We start from the raw sequence: 25,226 nt of genomic DNA on the forward strand, positions 1-25,226 counted from the left end.
AATGACTAGGAGACACCCTGCAAATGACTGATTTTTTTGTGAATTACACCCTGGTCTTCCACTATTATGTCAATGGGAGTTTTACTGATGACTTCAATGGGACCAGGAGCAGACTGTGGGTAAAATTCTCACAGTGCAGAGGCCAGCACGAAGTGTATGCACTGCTTAAATCCCATTTAAAGCCTCAAAATATGTCTTGAGTGGAGCTTATGTGATGCAAAGCCCAAGCACTGGTCCTCTGCAGTGGGTGATAAATTCTGCCCTACATGACTAGCTAGGGTCTAGTGGGAAGGACATGTCACATGGCTTAAGTTCTATTCCTAACTCTGTCACTGGCCTCTTGTATGAACTTGGGCATGTCCCTTTGCCACTGTTTTGCCTGCTAGACTTCGTCTGTTTGTAAACTCTCCAGGGCAGGGATTGTCTCTGTCTATGTGGTCTGACAGTGCTTTTCAGGATGGGCTCCTCCATCTTGGTTAGGGTCGCTGTAATTCCCGTAACAATTAAAAAAAGAGTTCAGGCTAATGTACTTCACAATGAGTTCTGTTCCTTTGTTTTGATTGTTGCAGCTTAGTGTTAATGATTCATGGCAATACCGCAGGACATCAGAAAAAAGCCAAACAATATTTTATGCAGTCATAGTCCCAGGAAGTTTCACAACAGGATTCAGCTCTGAGAGCTTTAATGAGAAGCAAGACTATCAATTATATGAATTGTAGTAACATAGCTCCTGGGAGCTTTAATAATGGGTCAAGATCCCATTGCCTCTGGCCCCTTTCAGATGTAGAACACAAGACAGTCCATGCCCCAAACAGCTTTTTAGTTCCACCAATCACAGTTTGTCCAGTGCACCATGTTGGTTAGTTACATGAATCATCCAATCAGATAACAGCCATTAAAACCAGGCAACACGCACAACGTTCGGGGCACATTGCAGACGTTCTCAATGAAGTTTTGTCAGATGACTCCCCTTAGAGGCTTGGGCAAGTGGTATTTAAGTGGGGCATGGTCCTTGTTTTGCCTGAATTTCATCCGGAAACAAGTCCCAAATAATTACAAAGACTGAATACATTTGATAATGTGGTGACCTGTTTTCAAATGGAAGAATAAAGGCAACAGCTTATTTGTTGCAATTTTCTCAGGCAGCTCTTGAAACTTTGGAAGAATGTGACCCTTTACAACGACCTCATGGTTGTTATCTTCTCTATCTTCAATGCACATGACCAAAGCAGGCTCCATAACTAGTTGCTTGATATTTTGTATGCTTCAGAAACCTCCCAAGTCTGGCACACAAAACATAGGTGACCCAAGAATCTACGGAGGCTAAGACACTGGGAGAACTTGAGTTACAAGTTAGTCGCTCTCACTTCCAAATAAATCACTGTGTGAAAGCTTTATGTCTTCAGCGCTTACTGTATTAATTTTATGCATGAGTGCTTTTTTTCTTTTTTTGCCATGTGAAATATAGCACTAGCCTACTAGAGCAAAATATCATTAGATCTGAAAAGGGATTTGGTCACTTACACGTTGTCACCGAGGATCATTGCACATAGATTATGTAGGGCTGTCCTGTGCAATTTTTCTTGTGTTTATTAAGTGATTATAAGTGTTGAGTAGAATGCCTTAAGGGGACATTTAACATCTGTTACTGTAGTGACATTTTGTTTAAAAAATGACCCACCTGGGGCGGGATGTGGCTGCCAGGCTTTGCTCAAGGGGATGGTTTGTGAGCAGGTGGCTATATCCCCTTCTGGCCTGTATAAGCAGATCGCCTTTGCGTTCCTATGTTTTCTCTGTTGTTCTCTTGCATCTTACTGGAAGGTGGCACAGTCTAGTTTTTAGAGACCAGAACTAGACATGAGGGCATCTGAGTGGGTCTTGGCTACCTCACAGAGTTTCTGTGGGACTTTGGCTAAGTTGCTTAGGTTTTTAGCAAAGGGGCCTTTGGTTTTGGGAGTCTCCCTTTTTAGATGTCCAGCTAGACTTGATTTTCCAGCATACTGAGCACCCAGAACTTCTGTTGGTTTCAGTGGGTACCAGGATACAAGGATGGGCCAGAAAAGTGCTATATAAATATGAAGTAGTAGTATTTCCCTTGGAGTATTCACCTTAGTATATGTACTTGCACCCAAGGAGAAGGAAAAGAGTATTTACACAGTGTGTGTGCTTTCGCCTGGTGTGCAGATATCTTCTTCCTACCATCTACTCCTCTCTCTGTGGGAGTCAGCAGGGACCTTTTGTTGGGACTCTCCCCATCCATGATACCCCCCTCCCAGCCCAAAACAGGTGTTGCGCTCATGTAAGCTGCCTTCTCTTAAGGAAGATGGCTCCACTCCCAACAACCAGGGTTAGATTCCTGTATCAAAGAGAAGAAATGGAGGTTTCTCACAGCCCAACCCTTCCCTCCCACAGTGAAAAGGCCTGGCCTATTCTTCCCCGTCTCGTGATGAGGAGAAGGAGAAGAAGGGTTGGCCTCTTGTCTTCTGAACCTTTTCCTCCACAGCATTTGCAGGTGAGGACAATGCGTTCTTCCCTGATCTGTGTGCCCCCAGCACTGGCTGCTCTAGAGTTGCCCACAAAGTGACTGGTAATAGGGTCAGGATAACTTGCCTTGTACAATTTGCTGATGGTTGTGAACGGAGACAGTATTGATATCCCGGACAAGAGGTGAATCACGGCCATGCTCCTACTTGTGGCTGAGGAGTCTAGTAGTAGCAACGGGGGGTGAGGGGGCATTTGCTGAGTTCTTTGTTCCCTAAAAGTCAGCAGGAACTAGAAGTGCTCTGAAGACAGCAGCTGGCATGAAGCCCTTGCTCAGACGGAGAAGGACCAATGTCTAGACAGAAGGGTGCTGAGAAATGGGGCCTTTGACAGCCCATAAAGTTAAATAAACAAGGCAAAATGGAGGAGTCTTAGATATCAACACCCTGCTCTTCCCTTTACCCCCAAAACACCAAAATAATGAGTATCTTAACTGTTTGATTCCAACCTTCACAGTACATTCCATAGCTCACCCGAGTACACAATAGGCATCATAATATTATGCACTTATTTGACCTTTTCTCAGCCATTAACTAAGTTCTGTAAGTTTGGTAAGGTGGCTAACTAGCAGGCGACTAACAGCAGCCCGGAGGGTTACCGTAACTTGCCCACGATCACATGGTGTCATAAACAGATGGTTAAGGGTTAATGTCTCTTTTACTTGTAAAGGGTTAAGAAGCTCAGTAAACCTGGCTGACACCTGACCAGAGGACCAATGGGGGGACAAGATACTTTCAAATCTTGGTGGAGGGAAGTCTTTGTTTGTGTGGGTTTTTTTGTTCGTTGTTCGCTCTTGGGGCTAAGAGAGACCAGACATACACCCAGGTGTTCCCAATCTTTCTGAATCAGTCTTTCATGTTTCAAAATTGTAAGTATAGCCAGCCAAGGCGGATTAGTCTTATGTTTGTTTTCTTGACTTGTAAATGTCTTTTGCTGGAAGGATTTTTACCTCTGTTTGCTGTAACTTTGAATCTAAGGCTTGGGGGGGAGGTCCCTCTAGTCTATATGAATCTGAATACCCTGTAAAGCATTTTCCATCCTGATTTTACAGAGATAATTTTTACTTTTTCTTTCTTTAATTAAAAGCTTTCTTTTTTAAGAACCTGACTGATGTTTTCCTTGTTTTAAAATCCAAGGGATTGAGTCTGAACTCACCAGGGATTGGTGGGGAGAAAGGAGCGGAGGATGATTAATTCCTCCTTGTTTTAAGATCCAAGGAGTTTGGATCGGTGTGAAGCTTCCCAAGGCAACCCAGAGAGGGGAAAGTCTGGGGGGAAAAAGTGGGGGAAGGTTAATTTCTCCTTGTGTTCAGATCCAAGGGGTTTGGGTCTTGGGTTCCCCAGGGAAGGTTTTGGGGGAACAGAAGTGTGCCAAACACTATATTTTTGGCTAGTGGCAGAGTACCAAATTTAAGCTAGTAATTAAGCTTAAAAGTTATCATGCAGGTCCCCACTTTTTGGACGCTAAAGTTCAAAGTGGGGGAAAAAAACTTGACACACGGTATCACTTAGTATCGGAACTTGAAAGGGAACCCAGGAGTCCTGTTTCCTACTGCTCTGATCTCATACTGAATCACATTCTTTTCCCTGGGCTCAGGGAGGAAAAGCAAGGATAACTAGGATGTGTCAAAGAGAATTGCTCCTAAAAGGCACTAGAGCGGTTCACCTTGTTGCTTCTACTCTTTGAACAAAAGAAGCTACTGTATCCTACTCCACCAGATGATGAGTCAGAAGATGTGATTATTTACCCTAGCTTTGCTACAAATGTGCTGTTGTGATCTTTGGCAAATCAGTTAAACTCTCTCAGCCAGAGTTTCAAAAGAGCTCAGCTCCTATTTTGGTGCCCAAATCAGTAGTCAGTTTTTCAGAAAAGGTCTTCAGCTCTTCTAAAAAATCTGGTCCTGGCTCCTTGGGAGTTGTTGGGCCCTGCGCTCTTTGGAAAAGCTGGCTCCAAACCGTGCATGCTCAGCACTTGAAAATCTGGCATTTTGTTCCTCAATATCCCCATCTGTAAAATGGAATAAAAACAGTTGTTCACATGTGTAAAATGCGCTGAGATCCAGGGATTTTTTTAAAAATTACTATTTAGCAGTTCAAAAGTGAAGGTCTGTGATTTATTAATCAAAAAGACTGCAGAGAAGGGAAAATATATGATGTGTTATTTATAGAAAGTAAACAATCTGAAAAAACTACCTGCCAGAAGAAACCAAGTAATATAAAGATATAATGTTGTTGTGAGATGGTTTATAATATATGCACCATGAACCATGAGAAATGAAGCACAAGTGATTTGTGACCAAGCTTGTAAAAAAAAAAAATTCCCTGTCTTACATGGTTGCATATTTGTTATTTTTATTAATTTTATAATATATGGCCGGATCATTTTGCTTGCAAATCACTTTTGTTTAACACTGCATTTTCCTCCCCAAAGTGAGCTTTTCCTATCAGTTATATGAAACAGTTCCCTGCAAATGGCTAATCCTTGAACTTTATTAATGCTGCTTGTTCTTGTAAATGATCTGCATTAGCCCAGACAATAAAGCTCTTGTTTTGCTATTATGTATCCACCTTATCTCATGGGCTTTCCATAGCAGAGGAAGGATGAAAAATCTGTTAATAAAAATAATAATAATCCAAACCATAATATGTTGCATCAATAGTAATGTGATTTTTATACCAGCTGCTGCTCTTTGGGAATTTTCAGAGGCCACATACTAATTTAATAATAATCTAACTCAGTCCATATTTTGATGGGATCTATCATATCAATATTAAATTTTCAGCCCTAATCATTTTGATGTATATGATGCACCAGAATAACAATAGTCTACAGAAAACGACTGGGTTTACATCCGCACCCTAGGATTTTGATCAGGACACAGGTTTTTTTTGAGATTTGTGTCTCAGCTTGACATATGTTATTGATCACCAATGTATTCAAGAAATTAAGCATTAGGATACTGTAACATTTCTGCTTGTAAGTAATTCAGTTGTAGAAAATGGGATATTAACATATGACCTGTAGAAACAGGTTCTTCAGGTGAAGATCCTTAGCACTGCTTCTATTGAATTTAAGAGTCCATGCCCGCCCCCACTGAAATCAATGCCAAAAAAACTGATATTATCTGAGGTACCTGTGAGCCTCATTAACTTTCATGCCGTTACGTCTGTTCCCCAGGCCCTGTAGCCATATGAAAGAACATTTTAATACTTTCTTGTTTTCTAAAATGCTCAATTTCTTTTCTCTCCCTGAACCCAGCTCCCACATGATAGCTTCTTCATAACAGAGCCTTTAGTAGCTTTTAATGAGAAGAGAAAGGCTGTGACAGCTCCAGCTTCTGCTACAGCAGAGCCCTAGAATTGCTGACCATTGAGCCCACTGTATGCATTGGCTTGAGAGTGAAAGTAATTTCCTCCTTTTGATGTCCTTGGCCTCATAGAGATGGAAAAGCTGTGCCAATGTATTATAGTCCAATGCCTGTTTTTATTCCAGCTCAAAAAATGTGACACAGGGTACTAAAGAGCCCCAGTCATACGGTGAATCTGCTTAAATGAACAGGTGAGTAATAAAACATGTAACGAATGAACGTGCTGCACACATCAATTCCGATAAATCCTGTTACACAACAGAAAATGTATCAAATAACGAAAAAGGATAATCTGACCCTGATAAATGCCTGTCATGTAATAATTGGTGCCAAGTCTATGCATGCAGTGAAACTCTTACACATTTAATTCCAGGTGAAAGAATTGAGTTCACATTGGAATGTGTTCTCTGTACCTCCAGCAATGCATTCAATCATTTTCTCTTGTATAAGGAGATTTAAACAAATCAGCTTTAGACCTCATAGACTTTAGGGTCAGAAGGGACCAATATGATCATCTAGTCTGACCTCCTGCACAAAGCAGGCCACAGAATCCTACCCATCCACTTCTATAACAAACCCCTAACCTATGTCTGAGTTATTGAAGTCTTCAAATTGTGGTTTGAAGACCTCAAGCTGCAGAGAATCCACCAGCAAGTGACCCATGCCCCACGCTGCAGAGGAAGGCGAAAAACTTCCAGGGCCTCTGTCAATCTGCCCCGGAGGAAAATTCCTTCCCGACCCCAAATATGGCGATCAGTTAAACCCTGAGCACGTGGGCAAGACTCACCAGCCAGCACTCAGGAAAGAATTCCCTGCAGTAACTCAGATCCCATCCCATCTAACATCCCATCACAGACCACTGGGCATACTTACCTGCTGATAATCAAAGATCAATTGCTAAAATTAAGCTATCCCATCATACTATTCCTTCCATAAACTTATCAAGCTTAGTCTTAAAGCTAGATATGGCTTTTGCCCCCAGTACTCCCCTTGGAAGGCTGTTCCAGAACTTCACTCCTCTAATGGTTAGAAACCTTCGTCTAATTTCAAGTCTAAACTTCCTAGTGTCCAGTTTATACCCATTTGTTCTTGTGTCTACATTGGTGCTAAGCTTAAATAATTCCTCTCCCTCCCTAATATTAATCTCTCTGATATATTTATAAAGAGCAAGTATATCCCCCATCAACCTTCTTTTGGTTAAGCTAAACAAGCCAAGCTCTTTGAGTCTCCTTTCATAAGACAGGTTTTCCATTCCTCGGATCATCCTAGTAGCCCGTCTCAAAACCTGTTCCAGTTTGAATTCATCCTTCTTAAACATGGGAGACCAGAACTGCACACAGTATTCCAGATGAGATCTCACCAGTGCCTTATATAACAGTACTAACACCTCCTTATCTTTGCTGGAAATACCTCGCCTGATGCATCCTAAAACTGCATTAGCTTTTTTAATGGCCATATCACATTGGCGGCTCATAGCCATCCTGTGATCAACCAATACTCCAAGGTCCTTCTCCTCCTCTGTTGTTTCCAACTGATGTCCCCAATTTATAACTAAAATTCTTATTATTAATCACTAAATGCATGACCTTGCACTTTTCACTATTAAATTTCATCCTATTACTATTACTCCAGTTTACAAGGTCATCCAGATCTTCCTGTATGATATCCCGGTCCTTCTCTGCGTTAGCAATACCTCCCAGCTTTGTGTCATCTGCAAACTTTATTAGCACATTCCTGCTTTTTGTGCCAAGGTCAGTAATAAAAAGGTTAAATAAGATTGGTCCCAAAACTGATCCCTGAGGAACTCCACTAGTAACCTCCTTCCAGCCTGACAGTTCACCTTTCAGTATGACCCGTTGTAGTCTCCCCTTTAACCAGTTCCTTATCCACCTTTCAATTTTCATATTGATCCCCATCTTTTCCAATTTAACTAATAATTTCCCATGAGGGACCGTGTCAAATGCCTTACTGAAATCGAGGTAAATTAGATCTACTGCATTTCCTTTGTCTAAAAAATCTGTCACCTTCTCAAAGAAGGAGATCAGGTTGGTTTGGCACGATCTTCCTTTTGTAAAACCATGTTGTAATTTGTCCCAATTACCATTGACCTCAACGTCCTTAACTACTTTCTCCTTCAAATTTTTTTCCAAGACCTTACATACTACAGATGTCAAACTAACAGGCCTATAGTTACTCGGATCACTTTTTTCCCCTTTCTTAAAGATAGGAACTATGTTAGCAATTCTCCAGTCCTACAGTACAACCCCGAGTTTACCGATTCATTAAAAATTCTTGCTAAGGAGCTTGCAATTTCATGCGCCAGTTCCTTTAATTTTCTTGGATGAAGATTATCTGGGCCCTCCGATTTTGTCCCATTAAGCTGTTCAAGTTTGGCTTCTACCTCAGATGTGGTAATATCCACCTCCATATCCTCATTCCCGTTTGTCATCCTTCCATTACCCCTAAGCTCCTCATTAGCCTTATTAAAGACTGAGGCAAAGTATTTATTTAGATATTGGGCCATGCCTAGGTTATCCTTAAACTCCATTCCATCTTCCGTGTTTAGCGGTCCCACTTCTTCTTTCTTTGTTTTCTTCTTATTTATATTGCTATAGAACCTTTTACTATTGGTTTTAATTCCCTTTGCAAGGTCCAACTCTACATGGCTTTTAGCCTTTCTCACTTTATCCCTACATGTTCTGACCTCACTGAGGTAGCTTTCCTTGCTAATCCCACCCATCTTCCACTCCTTGTAGGCTTTCTGCTTTTTCTTAATCACCTCTCTGAGATGCCTGCTCATCCAGCTTGGTCTACAACTCCTGCCTATGTTTTTTTCCCCCTTTCTTGGGATGCAGGCTTCTGATATTTTCTGCAGCTTTGACTTAAAGTAATTCCACAAGTTCTTCAGTCCAATCCACTTCCCTAACTAATTTCCTTAATTCTTTAAAGTTAGCCCTTTTGAAGTCAAAAACCCTAGTCCCAGATCTATTTTTGTTTATCCTTCCAACTAGTTTGAACTGAATTAGCTCATGATCACTCGAACCAAGGTTGTCCCTACAACCATTTCTTTGTTTATTCTAGCAGGCAAGGAACCAATGTGAACTAAACGGACTGACAGTAAGCACCTGTTTAACTTTTAGAGTGTCACTCATCCCATTGGAATGTATAAAATTAAGCAAGAGCTCTATCCTGAATGCTGAATGTTCTGGCCTGCTCCAGTGAAGCACCTAAGTTTGTGACCAGCTTTAAGCATGCAAGTAGCCCCATTAGCTTTAATGGGATCACTCATGTGTTTAAAGTTAAGTGTGTGCTTCAGTGCTTTGCTGGATAGGGCCAGAATGGCCAGCACCTCACAGGATGCCAGCCTCAGAGTTTGCAGGATCGGTGCTGAAGTCAGTAAGGCCCAGATTTGTAAAGATATTTAAACATCTAGTTCCCTTTGATTGCTAGTGACTTAGATGGCTAAGTGCCATTTTCAGAAGTGATAGGCACTTAGGATCCTAAGTCCCATTGGCTTTCAGTGTCTGGCCCAGCTACAGCTGTGCAAGGAAATACTACCCCACCGTGGGATGCAGGCATCGTGCATATTTACAAAACAACCTAGAACAGGCTGGGTGAGTCTCAGCACTGGGCACATGAGCCTGCATCGGATCATCACCAGGACATTAAGGGTCACATTTTCAATAGTGACTAGTGACGTGGGATGGCTGAGGGGTTGGAAGCTCAGTTTGTGACACTCTGGGACTGGTTCCCAGAGTGGCTCAACCCAGGAAGGTCCAGCGAGTGAGCACTCAGCAGGTGCCATTGTGACCATACTCACTCAAGTGTAACATATCACCCCGAAGAGCTGCATCGCCTCAAGATCAACCCAACAGGACACCGGCTAGTGTTCATGTTCCTGTCTGAATACTTTGCCAGCTCAGCTATTTTACAATGGCCAAATCTGGCTTGCTCAACATGGCTCATGTTAGGAGACTACTTCTACTAACCTCAGACAGTCTCTATTTCCCAATAAGCCACCTTACTGCTCACTTTTCTCAACATGTTTGAGCCCTTTCCTATGCCCGTCGGGGGAACCTAGCGTGAGAGACTTCCTGTTGCTCTAGCAAGAAGAGCCATCAGAACTCAAGCCCACTGTTAAAGCCAAGATTTTCAAAAGCCCCTCGGGACTTTGGGTGCCTCAATTTTGGGGTGTCCAACGTAAGATGCCATAAAGAGGCCTGCTGGTCAGAAAGTTCTGAGCATACACCCTTTTTTTGCCACCCCTCCACCTACAGCCTCTACTCTAGCCTGTAGGTTGGAGCACTGGTCACAGCTGTCTGCCTGATGTGTGTGTGTGGTGGAAAGTTTGGGTTCCATATCAACCTGGTTACCTTGACTTGTCCCTGGCTGACCCACATTATGCCCTCTCTGATGGTCTCTATGAACCCACTCCTCATCCATGAGTGGGCATTCCACCTACAGTTCCACTAAGGTGATGCTGAGCTCCTTGCCCTTCCACTTTGCAAAACCTTGGTTTATAACTAAGATGGCGCACCGCTGATGCCATTTTTGTCTGAATCAGAGCCTGCCATTTTCCTTGTGAATAATGGTGGCCGAACACTGGCTATAAAACCCATTTGTAAATGTTGTTACCTTCTTATCAAGGCATCCATCCCTCCTTCAATATATTGTTGTCAACATTACTAGTATAAGCAGCATGTTTCAGGACAGATTAGTGATGCTGTGTGGGCAGAGCTACTCTGTGGGGCTTCACACCCTGATGGTAAATGTGCTTCTTTTTCAAAGAAAAAAGGGAGGAAAGGAAATCAATCATGCACTGCATTATTTGGCTACCTATAAAATTAGCCAATGTCTACAGTACTTTAATAGTCCAGCACAGTAACCTTGAATCCAGTGGAAGTTAGGGGAAATTTAAAGACAACAATTATACATCCGCAACTGAAATAGGTCCCAGTGCACCTTTTTTACTCTCAAATTCCTCTCATGCCAATAAAATACCAGAAGATGCAATACAGTGGAAAAGTGATTCTTTGGATATTATAGCATCTTGACTTAGAAGTGATTTAACCTTGGCCTCATTCTTCCTGTGGGGCCTGTTGTCTCTGCTACATAAATACTGGCACTAGCAAGGCGCATGTTGCATTTCATCTCAGTAAAATTAAAAATGAAACCTTTATGATCCCATTGATTCTGGACATGTGCTATATACATTAAATTGAACTTAATGGACTGAAAAACGAGCATTTCACCACATATGGGAGAGAATTATTTGTTGCTCACATATTTATATTGGTCCCTCCCCCTTCCTTCAAAATACATGTATACAGCTATGTAGGCAGGCAAGCCAGAAACCATTCGATTAGCTTGCTACGACTCTGTGCCAACTCCATTTCAGATTTTTTTTTTTTTTTGCGACTGATGAGAAGTTCTCTTGGGACGTTCTTTATCTCAAAAAGCTTCAATGGTAAAAATAATGCAGAGGCAATACAGGAACAGTGTTGACATCCAGAGACCCCAGCAGGATTGTTATTATGAAGCGAGCAGATGACGTTTGAATCCATCAAGCCATCTACATAGTAATAACAACCCGTTATTAAGACCAAGTTATTAATTATTAATGGTCCACTTTTAAAAACATTATTATTTTGCTTTGGAAGGGCTATAATCTATCATGTTTCAGTCAACCTCTAACTAATAAGGTTTAAGAAAAAAATTTCCAATGTTCAAGTTATCATATACCTACCTACTACTAGGTTTCTTGCACCTTCTGAATCAGCCAGTGATGACTATAGCAGGACATGCAGTTTGGAATTTCTTACGTTCTTAACGTGAACCTCACGGTAGGTGATTATTATTATAATCCAGTTCTATCATACTGCTCTAATGTCATAGCCTAGTATCTTTGGTGAAGCATGCCAAGTTTTAAAATTCAAACTATTTAAACTTTCTATTGCACATGTTCTTTATAGGGACACTGTCAAGCCCCAGCACTGACCTACATTGTTCCCCCACCCGTTTGCCAAAGCCTATATAATTCTGTGACAAGACTGCTTTTCAAAGCACACATAAGTCACTGCCAGGAAGCCCAGTTCTGGACAACCGTGAAATAATACTATGTATCAGCCCAACTAAGGAATGGGTGGCATCAATATCAATCAGATACCATTCAAGCTTTCATGGCGGGGCATAAACAGAGAAGCAGTGTGTTACCTTTTTTTTCAAAATTATGAAAAAAAAATCCCTTGATAGTGGCCTTTTAAATACCAGATTCCACATAGTTGAGGCACTTTTAATTAACTAAACATTTGCTATAATTGCGCTATTATGATTGAACTATCAGGCTATATTAGTGAAACAAATCTAAAGGCCAGACCTCCCCCCACCCCCCAGCTCTCTTCTCAGTGCATCCCTACGAAGCAGTAAGGAGCCATTTTGATGGCAGGTTGAGGTATTTAAATGGCAGCTGTTTGAAACAGCTGTTTGAAACATCTCAGAGACCCTAGCAGAGATGGGTCAGTGATCAGAGTGCAGGGGAAATGAGCAAAGGTGTATTATAAAAGCAATTAAGCACATGCTTTGCATTGTAATCCTAGTGTGACAGGAAATGAAAGCAGCCATTAGCACCTTACAAGCATCAGGGTTAGGAGGGTTTAATACTGGGTTAGGCAAGTGTGCCATGAATCCAGTGGCTAAAGTCCTCTTGCTCCCACCGCCTTTCTTTTAAGAGAAGGCACAAGCGTTTAAAACAAAATATCAATGAACCAACCACCATAAATGACTAGTGCAAAATAAATGATCCACATAGAGTCATGTGAGGTGGGTGTGTTTGGTTGGGAGTGTGTGTGTGGGGGGGGTCAGGGTAGATGACTTTTTCATGGCAGATAAGATTTTTTTCCCCTGTTTTTTGTTGAGCATTTAATCAGTAACTATCACTGATCCTAGATGGCTTCATGGTCACTTGCATATCAGGCTTGGTAAACCAGTCCCATCTGCAGCGGCCTGAAGTAGTTCCATTAGCTGGAACCTGTATTTACAGCTCCCTGGTGTTTATCATCGTCAGCCACTGGCTGGGCATGTGTTACTTCAGTCAGCCCACAAGCATTGTCAGCAGCAGCATTTGTCCCCTCAAGAAACAGGCAGCCAATGTGCTCTTTGGGTTTGTTTAGATGGTTGCGGTTCCTCAGGTGTGATAATGTCATATGACTATGTTTGGCAGAATTCAATTTTTTTAATAATTTCGATGGAGAATATCTATTCTTTTAGGCCTTTTTTTTATTTTTACCAATTTAAATGTTCACATTTGTGTAATATTATGACCATTTCAATTTGCATTGATTTAAATGGTCACAGCTCTGGAGTACCAGACAATAATTATTTAATGACAGGAGATGCTGAGATTCCAAAAGTTAAAGCTTTATAACCGCCAAAACAGAAACGGTCAACATTACATACCAAACTATACAAAGAAAATAGCCATAAATCAAACGCTCATACATTCTCAAGCAGTTTTCTTACTTTGCTTAGCTGTAAATTTTGATTATTAGTGATGGAAATATTTTTTTGATCTGGTTGTGTGTGTGCCGTGAAAGCGATGTTTACTGACATTTACCAATAAAAATCAAATCCTTCCAAGCCTATGTATGACCTTAGTGCAGCCAGCATAGCTACTATCATCACAACCACATATGTTGCTACCCCTTTTTACTTGAACTCAAAGGCTCTCTTCCTTGGCACTCATAGCATTTTTCTGGTTCTACTTCCCTACGTTGTAGAGCCTTTTGTAATTTTTCCAGGGTTGATTGACTTTGGGTTCAGATGCTTGTTAGAGCACGGCACTAATTTTTGTTTTCTATCCACCCATTAGTCTGTAGCTTGGTGAGCCTAATAAAGCGCCATGAGATGCACTAAAATATTCTAACAACTGCATAGAGGGACCCAAATTGTATTGTTTCGCATACCACTTTCTTTAAAGAATTTATGTTAGAAATAACATATGCAAATTTCTTCTTTTATGCAAATTTATTTTAGGCCTTCATCAGACAACATAAGTAATTCCAGATGCCCCTCTGTTTGTATGTCACGCTGAACCCTAGCCTATCTGTTGAGTTGTCGTGAAGCGAAGGAAACAGCTACAAATATGGTTCAGAGCTCTTTTTGTTTATCACTGGGTTCAATCATAACTGGGATTCACAAGCTGTTATCTTCCAGTTTTTAAGTTCTCAGCCATTTTGACTTTACGAACTACACCTGTGCCACGTAAAGCTGCAGTAAAGCATATATCAATGCCAAGGCAAGAGTCCGAGACCTCTGTGATAGGAGCGCGAACTCAACCAATCAGCACCCTGAGTCTACAGAGAATTTGCATACAACAATTTCATCGGTTGTATGAGGGAGCGTGCCCAGATGTTGGGCCCATCTGCCAGACACATGCGCTAGCGTGGGCTTTCAGCTACTAATAGTAAATAAATGCCTCAGGAGGCTAAAACGTTCCACTATAACATTAAACCACGCAGGTATTTAGACAGTCCATCAAAAAGAAACACAATGAAGCAGCCATTATTATTACTTGGCTTTCCTGATACACAAATTACCAGGAACAAGTCACTATGTCACACAATGACATTGATCTGTTTGGGTGCATGTCGACAAACTACATTCTGCCGCTTTTAAACATGTCTGATGAAGGTGTGCAGCTCCTGCGCATGCTGAGCTGGCTCTTTGTTCAACAGTGATGAGCCACAGTTCACTTAGAGTCCCTTTTATCAAATTTCAATCAAGGAAAATACAAAGTGTTTTGAGTAGTTTTGGGGGAAAACAAAATGTGGTGTTAATGAGAAGGGAACACGTGTGACAGGACGGGGAGGGCAGTTCTGGTGGAGGGCTGGGTGTGTATGTAAAAGGCAGGGGTTTCTAGTAGGGGATGGGCATGTATATCAGGACAGGGGGCTTAGAGAAGGGTGGAGGTGGGAAAGACTTGGCTGGGTGTCTGGCAGCAGATTACGTCTCAGCAGCTCTGTCTCCCTCCCAAGCAGGGCTGTCTGCAGTGGTGGTGAACTGCTCCCTCTGCCAGGAGCAGGTTCAAATTGCATCCAGCAGCTGAAAAGTCAGGTGACTCCCCTGAGCCAAGGCTTTCTATGCACCTGAGCAAGCATCACCACCCAACTTTCCTGCAGTGGCAGGAGGGAATCCCCCCCACCCCACGTGGCCCCTGCAGCAGCTTCTTGCGTGGGGACTCTCTGGGTGAAGGGCTCCATGTGGTGGCTCAGAGCCAGCCCTGTTCCGGACGAGGAGAGCTGGCGGTGTTTTGCCTGTTCACCTCAGTAGCTCGAACTGAGTAAGGCTGGGTCTCCCAGAAAGCCACCCAGCTGCGTGCCCGAGGCGAGTGGACATCCATCTGTACAGCCACTGTGCACAATACACCACTGAGTACCACTGCTCTGCCAGCAGCTGTTACGGCTGAAAGCAATCAGGAGAATGCATTGTGGGTCATGGGCCTTTTCTAGTGTGCTGCAGTGTGTGTGACAACTGGATGGGGTGTGGGTTTGTTTTAAAAGTGTGTTTAGTGTCCCACTTCCAACAAGTTCATGTTTAACCAGTGGTATGCGCACCATATATATATATATATATATATATATATATATATATATATTTTTTTTTTTTTTTTTGTAGAATATCAGGGTTGGAAGTGACCTCTGGAGGTCATCTAGTCTAACCCACTGTTCAAAGCAGGATCAATGCTCAGCCAAATATTTAGACGGCCCCCTGAAGGATTGAATTCACAACACTGGGTTTAGCAGGCCAATGCTCAAACCACTGAGCTAAATTGGGAACCTCCACACTGTCTCTTTTATTCACGTGTTTGATATTGGTTCCATCTTGTCTGCTCACCCATCTGTGTATAGTCAGGGATCGGCAGGCTGTGGCTGAACAGACCTATGAAAAAGCAGTGCCAAAATGAGCCTCTCATGAACTGAGGGCCATTATGTGTTATTAATGCCTCGGGAATCCACTGGGGAGCAAGCAGAGATGGCAAGAGTGAGTATATGTGGACTCCAGCAACTGTGCCACTCACTGCTATCTGGAAGACACTGATAAGCAGTGGTAGTAGACAGGGCATGAACTCCATTTTTTATTTTATTTTTTTTTTTTGGTGCTGCAATTTTTGGATGACTTTAAAGGAGCCTGATTTTTGGCAAGCACTGAACACCTACCCTCAGGGTTTTCTGAGTCCCAGACTAGACTCTTTTAGGATTTTTGTTATTTATCTATCTATCCTAATACACTCTCCTATCTAGCTATCCTGATAAATGGATGAACATGCTGTAGCTTTTAAACAAGAAACTGTAGGCACTTAGCTTCATGACATCAGAATGGTGATATACTGCATCTCCTTGGGGGGCGGGTTTGTGGGGGGCATGAGGCATTTGCTAGCCTTCAGTACCTTGCAAGGCAGACTGGTTTAACTGAGTATGACTGTAGTATGTAGGATTGTTGTAGCCATGTTGGTCCCAGGATATTAGAGAGACAAGGTGGGTGAATAATATTTTTGATTGGACCAACGTCTATTGGTGAGCTCAAAAGCTTGTCTCTCGCTCAGCGACAGAAAGTGGTACAATCAAAGATAACCTCCCCTACCTTGTCTCTCCTTGATTGTATGTATTTTTGTCTTTTCCCTTTAATGAACAGTAAACAGAACTATAGTCTTTCATGCTATCTGGTGGATGTAAGGTACAGTCATAGCGAGACTTCGCTCTTTATGCACATACATGTTACTTTATTATGTTTTTCAGACGCGTCGCTGAATAGCTTTCACTGCAGTGGCTCTGGCCTCTCTGCTGATTGGGCCGACAGCTCGATCCTCAAGAAGGTCAAGTAAAATGGAACTCAAGTCATTATGTGCCATTGAAGCAATTACACGCTGCTGACTCAGGGGCATTGATAATCAGCTGTCTGGGTGCTGATAGCGGTTGGTAGTGGCTGAGAGAAGGATGGAGGGAGTTGCAACTCCAATATGTTCCAGTCTTAGCCTGTTTCAATAAGTGCCTCTCTAATGCTGTTATACGAGGATGAAATATGCCTCATAATGCTTTGCAGGTGATACAAAGCAGAGAGTGTGGGGAAAATAATCTCAGATTCTAGATAACCACATATTAATGCGGCACTGAAAACAGACAATACTGTGAGGCGAAGCTCCTGGGACTGAGGGAGATGTGAGGTGTTCTCCTTAAAGAGGTGAGAGCAGATGTATGCACACACCAATTCGGGGGACAGGAAATCGGAGCCTGTTACAGCTAGAAAAGTTTGAATAAAGCAAACTGTATTTAAATTAAAAAAGCAACAACTTACCAGCTCCCTGTGGAGTTTCCCCTTGTCTCTTCCTATCACCTAGGTGTGTGACTTTGCTGAAATTTCTCAGTTGTCATGTTTTCCCTCAGACTCATTTTCTCTACTTATCAACCTTATGAAAAAATATTTTTTTCTGTAAAAATCCTACTTATCTCCCACACACCCTCCCACACCGTCTCAGTCTCTCTCTCTCTCACGCACACATACACACACACATACACACACGCACCCCTCCTTCGTTAATCTCTCCTTTCTCTGTCCTCAGCTCCATTTTTACCACCTTTGTTTCTCTTTTCATTTTGCCAAGCAATGGCCTATGCTCTTCACCAACTCCCCTCAGCTCACGCTGTGCTCCCTTCTCTCAGCTCCTTCCTACCTCTCTCCCCTCTGCACTCCCCGTGTTCCCTCAATGCCCCCATGCTTCCCTTCCAGCCCCTCAGCCCCTGGTGTCCCCCCTCTATCCCCCAACCCCTGCACTGCTCCCAGAGCAGTTATGAGACTGATGCTGTAAATGGCACTAAAAAGAGTTGATCCCCTGCTGCCTGTTCTGAACCTGGCTCGCTGCCATTTTTTAATCATGAGCCTGGCTGCTCTGTCATGCAGGGGAGGGAGATGGTTGAACCCCCGGGCCCCAGTGCATGGGGCTGGTCACAGCCCTGGAACTGCAGGGCTAAGAGGAGGGCTTTGCGTAAGTGGGAGAGGGGTGGGCAGAGCTCTGGCTCCACTAGCCTGCACACTGGAGCCTGGTCAGAAAAGGTAATAATCTGTGACAATAAGAGGGCAGACTGTGATTCTGAGTGTGACACTCGAGTTCCTGCACTGCCCCCTGGGTGTGCTGGATCTTAGGGCTACAATCCAGCCCCTCCACAGCTGCTAGACTGATCTGAGCAGCATCTGCTGACTATGCCAGCTCCTAAAGGGCTGTCCAGATCCCTAGACCTCCCACTGGAACGTCCCTGCGTTTACATTAGAGATACCTCTCCCCCTTGGGTTTATGGACATACACAGCTCATAGCAAGGATTTACCTTCCCGTCCTCTGAGCACAATTGCAGGTGCAGAAAACTCACTGTAAATCGGGCATTAAGCAACTGAGCCATGAGTGTCAGCTTTAGAGGAGGAGAAAGAGCAGGTCGTGCTCCTGGATCTAATAACATATGTATTGGACACCTTTCTCTTGAGATGGCAGATTCTGGGAGCCCCACATGAATCTTTCAACAAGATTGAAGAGATGCTATTAATTGCTATCGATCATGGGTCAAGAAATTAAATTGCATCTGCAACTATATTTCTGAAAGGCCTAAGAGTAGTTAATGGGTTTGCCTGGCCCAGTGCTATGATTAATTAAAAGGGGAAGAGAACCACAAAATATTTAAATAAATAAATACATTCAGATGTGTGTGCTTATCTTTGGAAATATTCAAATAGAGAGACTAGCCAGCTCACTGGAAGGTAAAAAGCACAGTTTAATGCTTTCTGGCCTGGAAAATTGTTAAAACTCACTGTTCACATTATTATTAGTGTTTATTACGGGGGAGGAATCAATGGCCTTTGTGCTCCTAAAACCCTTAGGTGCTTCTGAAAATCTCCCCCTATTTGTATTACGTGAGCGTCTAACCTAGATCAGGACCCAGATCAAGGTGCTGTACAAATACATACTGAGAGACAGTCCCTGCCCTAAAGAGCTTGCAATCTAGGCCCCAATTCAGGAGAGCATCCCTAGTTAAGACTGTACTTTAAACATGTGCTTAACTTTAATCATGCACTCAAGTGTGTTCCTGAACTGAGGCCTGAGCCAGACAATGGCTGGGTGGGAACACAGAGGTATGACACGGTGACATGCCCAAGGTTACTCAGTAGGTCATTATGCAGTGTGGTTGTAGCCATGTCGGTCCCAGGATAGCAGAGCGACAAGGTGGGGGCTTGTAATAAAGCTTCTCTCTCTCTCTCTCTCTCACAAAGAGAAGTTGGTCCACTCACCTTGTCTCAGTAGTTTATTAGCAGCGTTGGGCCCAGAACCCAGGCCTTACGACTAGCTATCCGTTAGGCTGCACTGCCTTCTCTGAAGGTACTGGAATACACTCCTTTTCCATGGCTATTCAAACATTTAGCTGGACAGGGATGTTAACATGAGCTGGTCACGTGCTGCTTTGCTATGATGTATCTTTTGTGCCGTGCCACTATAGAGCGGCAGGTAGACTACTGTAAAATACTGTGTAAAATACCTGCTGACTCATGAGGAAGGATTTTGTGGCTAACCAGCTAGGGCCAGCTTGTGACCAGCTCCTGAGATCCTCCCCAATGTATAGCCCCTCAAGCATTGCTCCCTGTTCACTATGGATCTCCATATGGGAGCAGACACAGCCTGGGATTTTCGAATTAGGGTAAGGGAATTAAGCACACAATTCCCACCCTTTCCATGAGAATTAAGCATGTAACTCCCTTGGGTCCTCTTTGAATCCAAGACTTAAGGGCTGCCAGTGACTGCACCACTCTTGCAGAAGTCTGAGGAACAATGGCACAGTTCCGTATTTAATTAATCCTTAATTGATTTCAGTGGGAGTTAGGCACCTAAATACCTTTCTCACTGTGGTGGTGAGGTCTCCACATGTGACAAGGGTTCTACATCAGTGCAAACCTACCTCATAGCTACTGGCTGTGACCTGAAGTGTGAGAACACACATATTTCATAATGGCTAGGGCTCCCGTTTACTGAGCATGACCCTGCCTTTGGACTCTCAACACTAGCTGACATGGGGTGTTTTGAAAGGGGAGCTGGGTAAAAGCTGTTGAGCGCTAGCAGCAAGTCAATATCTTTCTTACTCAATTGGAGATACCTGGGCTTTGGAGGAGCCAAGCTAGAAACCAATTGGATGACAATCCCTTTTCATAGAAACACGTAAGCAATGTCAAAGTGAAGCAGTGGCAGTCCGTGGTGCAAGTTAGTGCCAGCCAGCAGGGCTGAATGTCTGTGGTTGTTGTAACAGATGACTGCCTAAATATGTGTCAACTAGTCATTTAGCCATGTTATTGGTCATGCCCCTTAAGTGAGATGAGCCTGACCATGAGACACATTAGAAGGATTTTTAGTCTATGTGGTGATACATACGTCGTATTGCGTGACACAGAGAATTTGTATCACTACAGCAAATGCCCATGTCCACTAACAGAAATAATGCACAACTGTGTACACAAAGGGCTAGATGGTGCCTTTAGACGCAGCCCTGAGAAAAAGGTGCTGCCATAGGCTGCAATAGGACTCAAAGATAACCTTAGGGTGATTGGATGTCCCAATTTTATAGGGACAGTCCTGATTTTTTTTTCTTATATAGGCTACTAGTACTCCCCACCCGCTCTCCTGATTTTTTAAACTTGCTGTCTGGTCACCCTAGATACCTGACTAAGGTACAATTCCTCCCCGCGCCTGGCCTCATACCAATAGTAATTACAAGAGCCCCAGGATGACTCTGCTCTATTGGGTTGTGCATTGGCTGGGCAGAGCCAAGGTTCTTCCCACCCACTCCCTGCTCGTTACGCCATCTCAGAGTGGCGTAAATGAGCCCATGGCACCGGCTTACTCTCATGCTAGGCTATAAAGGGAGGTTGTACTAGCTTATGAAGGCCTAGTGCAAGACACACTCTAGTCCCAAATGGATGGGAGGGAGCAAGAAGCCTATTTCTTAGAATGCACCATTTGCCTCCTGTTTGCTTTTAAACTGGAGAAACAACCCACAACTCAAAGCACCTTGTATTTTTACCTATGTAAAGGCCCTGGACCATGGCTCTCCCTGCCACTGCAAACGGGCACAAGCCCAAAGCCTTTAGATGTAGGCACCTGCTCTTGGTGCAGCCCTTCCCACAATAACAATGGCAGAAGAACAACCTGGCACTGCAGAACAACAGGGATAATCCAGAAAGGGGAAAAATAACATAAAATGAGGGATGGATGAAAAATACCATCCTTCCGACAGCATTGGGCCTGAGTTTATGTCAGTGCCTAGCTAGCATGGATATAATCACTTCAGATGTGTATAAGTGAAGGACTGGTTCTTATTTACACTTGTGCTCCTTTACACCATGAAAAGAGGACGCAGTGTAAACACGACTCAGGTCCAGCCTCTGTACAAGGCTCTTTCTTGCCAGTCTATTATGTAATTTAACAATCGTGCCACAGAAATCCTTTAAACTCTGGTCTGTGAAACAAAAGCCCTAATTTCACCCAGAATATTGTCATCTGTTTTTCTGATCCCAGTATCCTAATCTGAAACCAGACGTGGTGGAGTGTAACTTGCTTTCTTTACACTCTCCACCAGTCCTGGAATGATGTGGTCAAAAAGCACGCAGGCAATCCGGCCTTCCAAGCATCTCAGTCCAACAACAATGCCCAGTTCCGATGGAGCAACCCTGTCTCAAATATTGACTCTAATCAGAACCAAGATATAAGGCAAACTCTCCTGCTGTTCCCCTACCTTCCGCTTAATCGTGTACCCCAAACTAACGCATCACACCTTCCCAAGAGGCAAAACTCACTCTCACACTAAGAACACTAACCTGGAAGACTTGGTGTAACACCACCAACTGGTGCCACCTGTGATAACAATATCAGCGGCACTGGGTTTAAGCTAGCTCTTTGTTTCCATGCTACCAAACCGGAACAGCGCTGGGCACATTGGCTTTGGCCACTGCTTCAAAGTCGGTTGCTGGGTAAACCAAAGTACAATAAAGCTGTCTTGCCCACAAGCTAGTCTCCATTAGCTTAGCTCAGGTGTCTCTGCTGCTTAACATGTCCTGTCTCTGTTTGGCCCTAGGTTACCTCCCCTGCTATTTCCTGGTCAGTCTCACCAGCCTTGTATTACTTTATTCTGCCTCCCAAACTTCCCCTTGGGCACGTTCTCAGGGCCTTTCTGGTTCACTGGTGGCTTTTCCATGCAGCAGCTGGGCTGTTTGGGGTTAGGGCAGCTACTGAGCATACAACTGCAGCCTCTGGAGTGGGCAGTGTGTGAGCAGCAATATGCCACCCATAACCCTACTTTTGACAGGGGCTCATATCCTCAAGGTATTTAGCCTTGTATATACCTGTCTCACAGAGCTGGACAGGACCTTGAAAGGTCATTGAATCCAGCCCCCTGCCTTCACAGCAGGACCAAGTACTGTCTCTGATGGATTTTTGCCCCAGATCCCTAAATGGCCCCCTCAAGGATTGAACTCACAATCCTAGCTTTAGTAAGCCAGTGCTACAAACCACTGAGCTATTCCTCCCAGGGAGCCTAGCAGCGGAGATGAGTTCACTGGCAGGTCCCGAGGGTGACTGCTTCTTGGAAGTGATCAGAGGCATGGATGGGTTTCACGGTATCGCCCTGCAGCAATAGCCATTTTTTCATAACCCATGAGTACAACTTGCCTGCTAAATTCAGCAGCTTGTTAATTTCCTCCTTTTAAAGTGCAACACACTTTTTCCCTCAGTACCTGGTCTCTCTGCAAAATGATTTTCCAAAAATCTAAGTTAAAAGTCCCTGTATTGTTTATCAAGCCACAGCTAAACTGGCTGGGGACAAGAGACAGGATCAGTTCCTTCAGCCCTTTTTCACACCCAGCAGCTCTTTACTCTGCGAGGTGTCCCACTGAAATCGATAGGGACGATTCAATGCAAGTCGCAGTATGAGAGTCTGGCCTTTAGAAAACGCTTAACCAGTATAGCCTGGGATATAGCTATGTCTAGTTTAATTAATAATATTTTGCATGTGTAGTGCTGTACATGTTCCAAGCACTGTACAAACATTAACTACAGTGATTAATCTGTAATTAATTAGAGTAACTACTAATTAGGGTAAATAACAGTGAATCTCCCTCTGTAGGTACCAAATTGATTTTGTGAACTGAAAGCAAATTATTACGCTGATTAGATGGCATCAAGTTTAAAGTGGTACCACAAAGGGGAGTGATAGCAGTGGGGTTAAAGGAAAGGACCAGGGGTCAGGATGGTGGTGTTCACAGCACAACCGTAACTTTTCAATGTGACCTTGGGCAGTCATGTGGCCCCCTCTGTGCCTCAGTTTCCCCATCTGTAAAATGGGGATCATGCTATTGACCTCCTTTGAAAGCACTCTAAGAGCTGAGTATTTTATTATTTCCCCATAATGTCTGTTAAGGGGCTCCGAGAGCCTTGGCTGGCAGTCGCTAGAGAAATGCCAAGGACTATTACCATTTTGGGACCAGTCAAGCTCTCGCTATCACAGTACAAGACATGTGGAGCAAAGCTAGTGTCTTGTGTAACTCGCTGTCCTATTGCTAGAGTTACTGGGCTTTCAATTCACAGATCCAGATACTAACTTTGTTGCACCTGGGGACATAAGTGTGTAGGGTACAGTTGAAAAGGCACAACAGCTAATACAAGTTCAAGAGCCATCTTGTAACAAATAAACGAATGTTCAAGAGAAGGCTGAAGGAAAGCATGGAGGATCTGGTGGTTTAACCTACTCTGCCAGAATCCAGGAACTCCTCAGCTATTTGCAGCCACCAAGCGAGTTCCTGCAGTCTCTTCTGCACAGCTTTACTGGAGCAATCCCCGCCCCTGGAGATCCCAGAGACTGTGCAGTCCTCCTGGAACTGGAGGAAAGTGATGAGCTGACATGTACTTTGGGGGGGGGGGGGACAAGTGGCAGAGTAAAATACACCAAAAACATTTGTTTTGCAGGTTAACACACTTTATATTTAACAAAATAATTTTTAATAATATATTTTTTACACATCAAATATTGTTGCTAGAACCCCATATTTTTACAGTCAAGTTTGGGGTTTTTGTCCCATTCATTTTTCAGGCACACTGTTGTTTAGCGCGTTTTGAAATTGGCTAGTCATTGACCAAGTAAATAGGATGGTCCCTTATTTAACAGTAGCAGTGTACATGGACCACATTCTCAGTGGGTGTAAATCGTAGCTGACTTCAACAGCGCTATGCTGAATTCTGGCAGCTGCAAATCTGGCCCCAATAAAACTCAAATGGGGAGGAAATAAGAATACAGAGGCAACAGGATGGTTGCAAACACAGGATCTGATTCTCCTACCATTTTGATGCCAAAGTGAGCCAGCCCTCAGCTGGTTTACATCAACATGGCTCCATTGATTTCAGAGGAACTGTGCTAATTTAAAGCTGCCGAGGAGCTGTCCCCAAGAGTTTGCCATGGAGTGGTTTTTAGGGCCCAAAGTCTTAACAAAAAAACCATAAATAAAAAAGCAACCAATGGTTCAAAAGCCAAGACCTGGTTATAACAGAACTGTAAAGTGGTATCACTGCTTTGAGAAGGTCTGTCACAGTATTGGGTTACATCTTCAGGAAGATAAACAAACAGGTGTCAGGGCTACAAAGCCTGAAAGTAAATAGCTTGCAGTCAGATGCCAGGAAAAGACACTCTCTGGCTGCTAATAAAGACCATGGTGCTGCCCTCCTCCAGCAGTGTTGGTAGCTGCTTTCTGAAGATGGCTTCCCCGTGTATGCACCCTTTGCCCTAGTATGTCCTTGCCATAGTTCTTGGTGTGCTTATCCTCCTTTGATGCAGAATTATTACATCTTGGTGTCCCAGTTGCATGTTCGCTTTTCGTTCTCCCGAGAAGGACGCTGTAGCTGCTTAATAATGGATACATCATGGCTCTACTATAGGTTTCCTTTGTGTTTCCACCCCAGCCACATCATTTATTTTTTATTCCCATGAATGTAAATTTCAAAGCTGGCACTAGGCTACCTTACTGCAAAAGAAACCATGTCGCTCCATGCACAGAAAGCTTGGACTGCCGCTACTGTGTGTGGGCATGAATCAATCATGCAGGGATGCTCATGAATGATTCAAGAGCGCATATTATCTATGAATGGCTGCCACCGCAAAGTTCCAACCTTGGAGCAGGCTGGTGCTCTGCAGAAGGGGCTCTTGCTGGACTGCAGGATGGCAAAGCTATTTGTACCACAAGGAAACCAGT

At 43.5% G+C, this 25,226-nt stretch overlaps 1 protein-coding gene and 1 long non-coding RNA gene across 2 annotated transcripts in view; one reads left to right on the plus strand and one right to left on the minus strand.

Annotated features, from left to right (window-relative positions):
- Positions 1-17,016, plus strand: part of LOC127030181 (uncharacterized) — a 37,282-nt gene extending 20,266 nt beyond the window's left edge. Inside the window, exons 2-3 of the long non-coding RNA XR_007768324.1 lie at positions 6,034-6,099; positions 16,702-17,016. This is a non-coding gene — a long non-coding RNA (uncharacterized LOC127030181). The remainder of the gene's footprint in view (positions 1-6,033; positions 6,100-16,701) is intronic.
- The window catches only part of VWC2L (von Willebrand factor C domain containing 2 like), a 140,857-nt gene that overhangs the window by 27,402 nt on the left and 88,229 nt on the right, over positions 1-25,226 (minus strand). The window lies entirely within an intron of this gene.

The sequence above is a fragment of the Gopherus flavomarginatus genome, chromosome 10 (assembly GCF_025201925.1).
Source record: "Gopherus flavomarginatus isolate rGopFla2 chromosome 10, rGopFla2.mat.asm, whole genome shotgun sequence".
NCBI classification, from domain to species: Eukaryota; Metazoa; Chordata; order Testudines; family Testudinidae; genus Gopherus; species Gopherus flavomarginatus.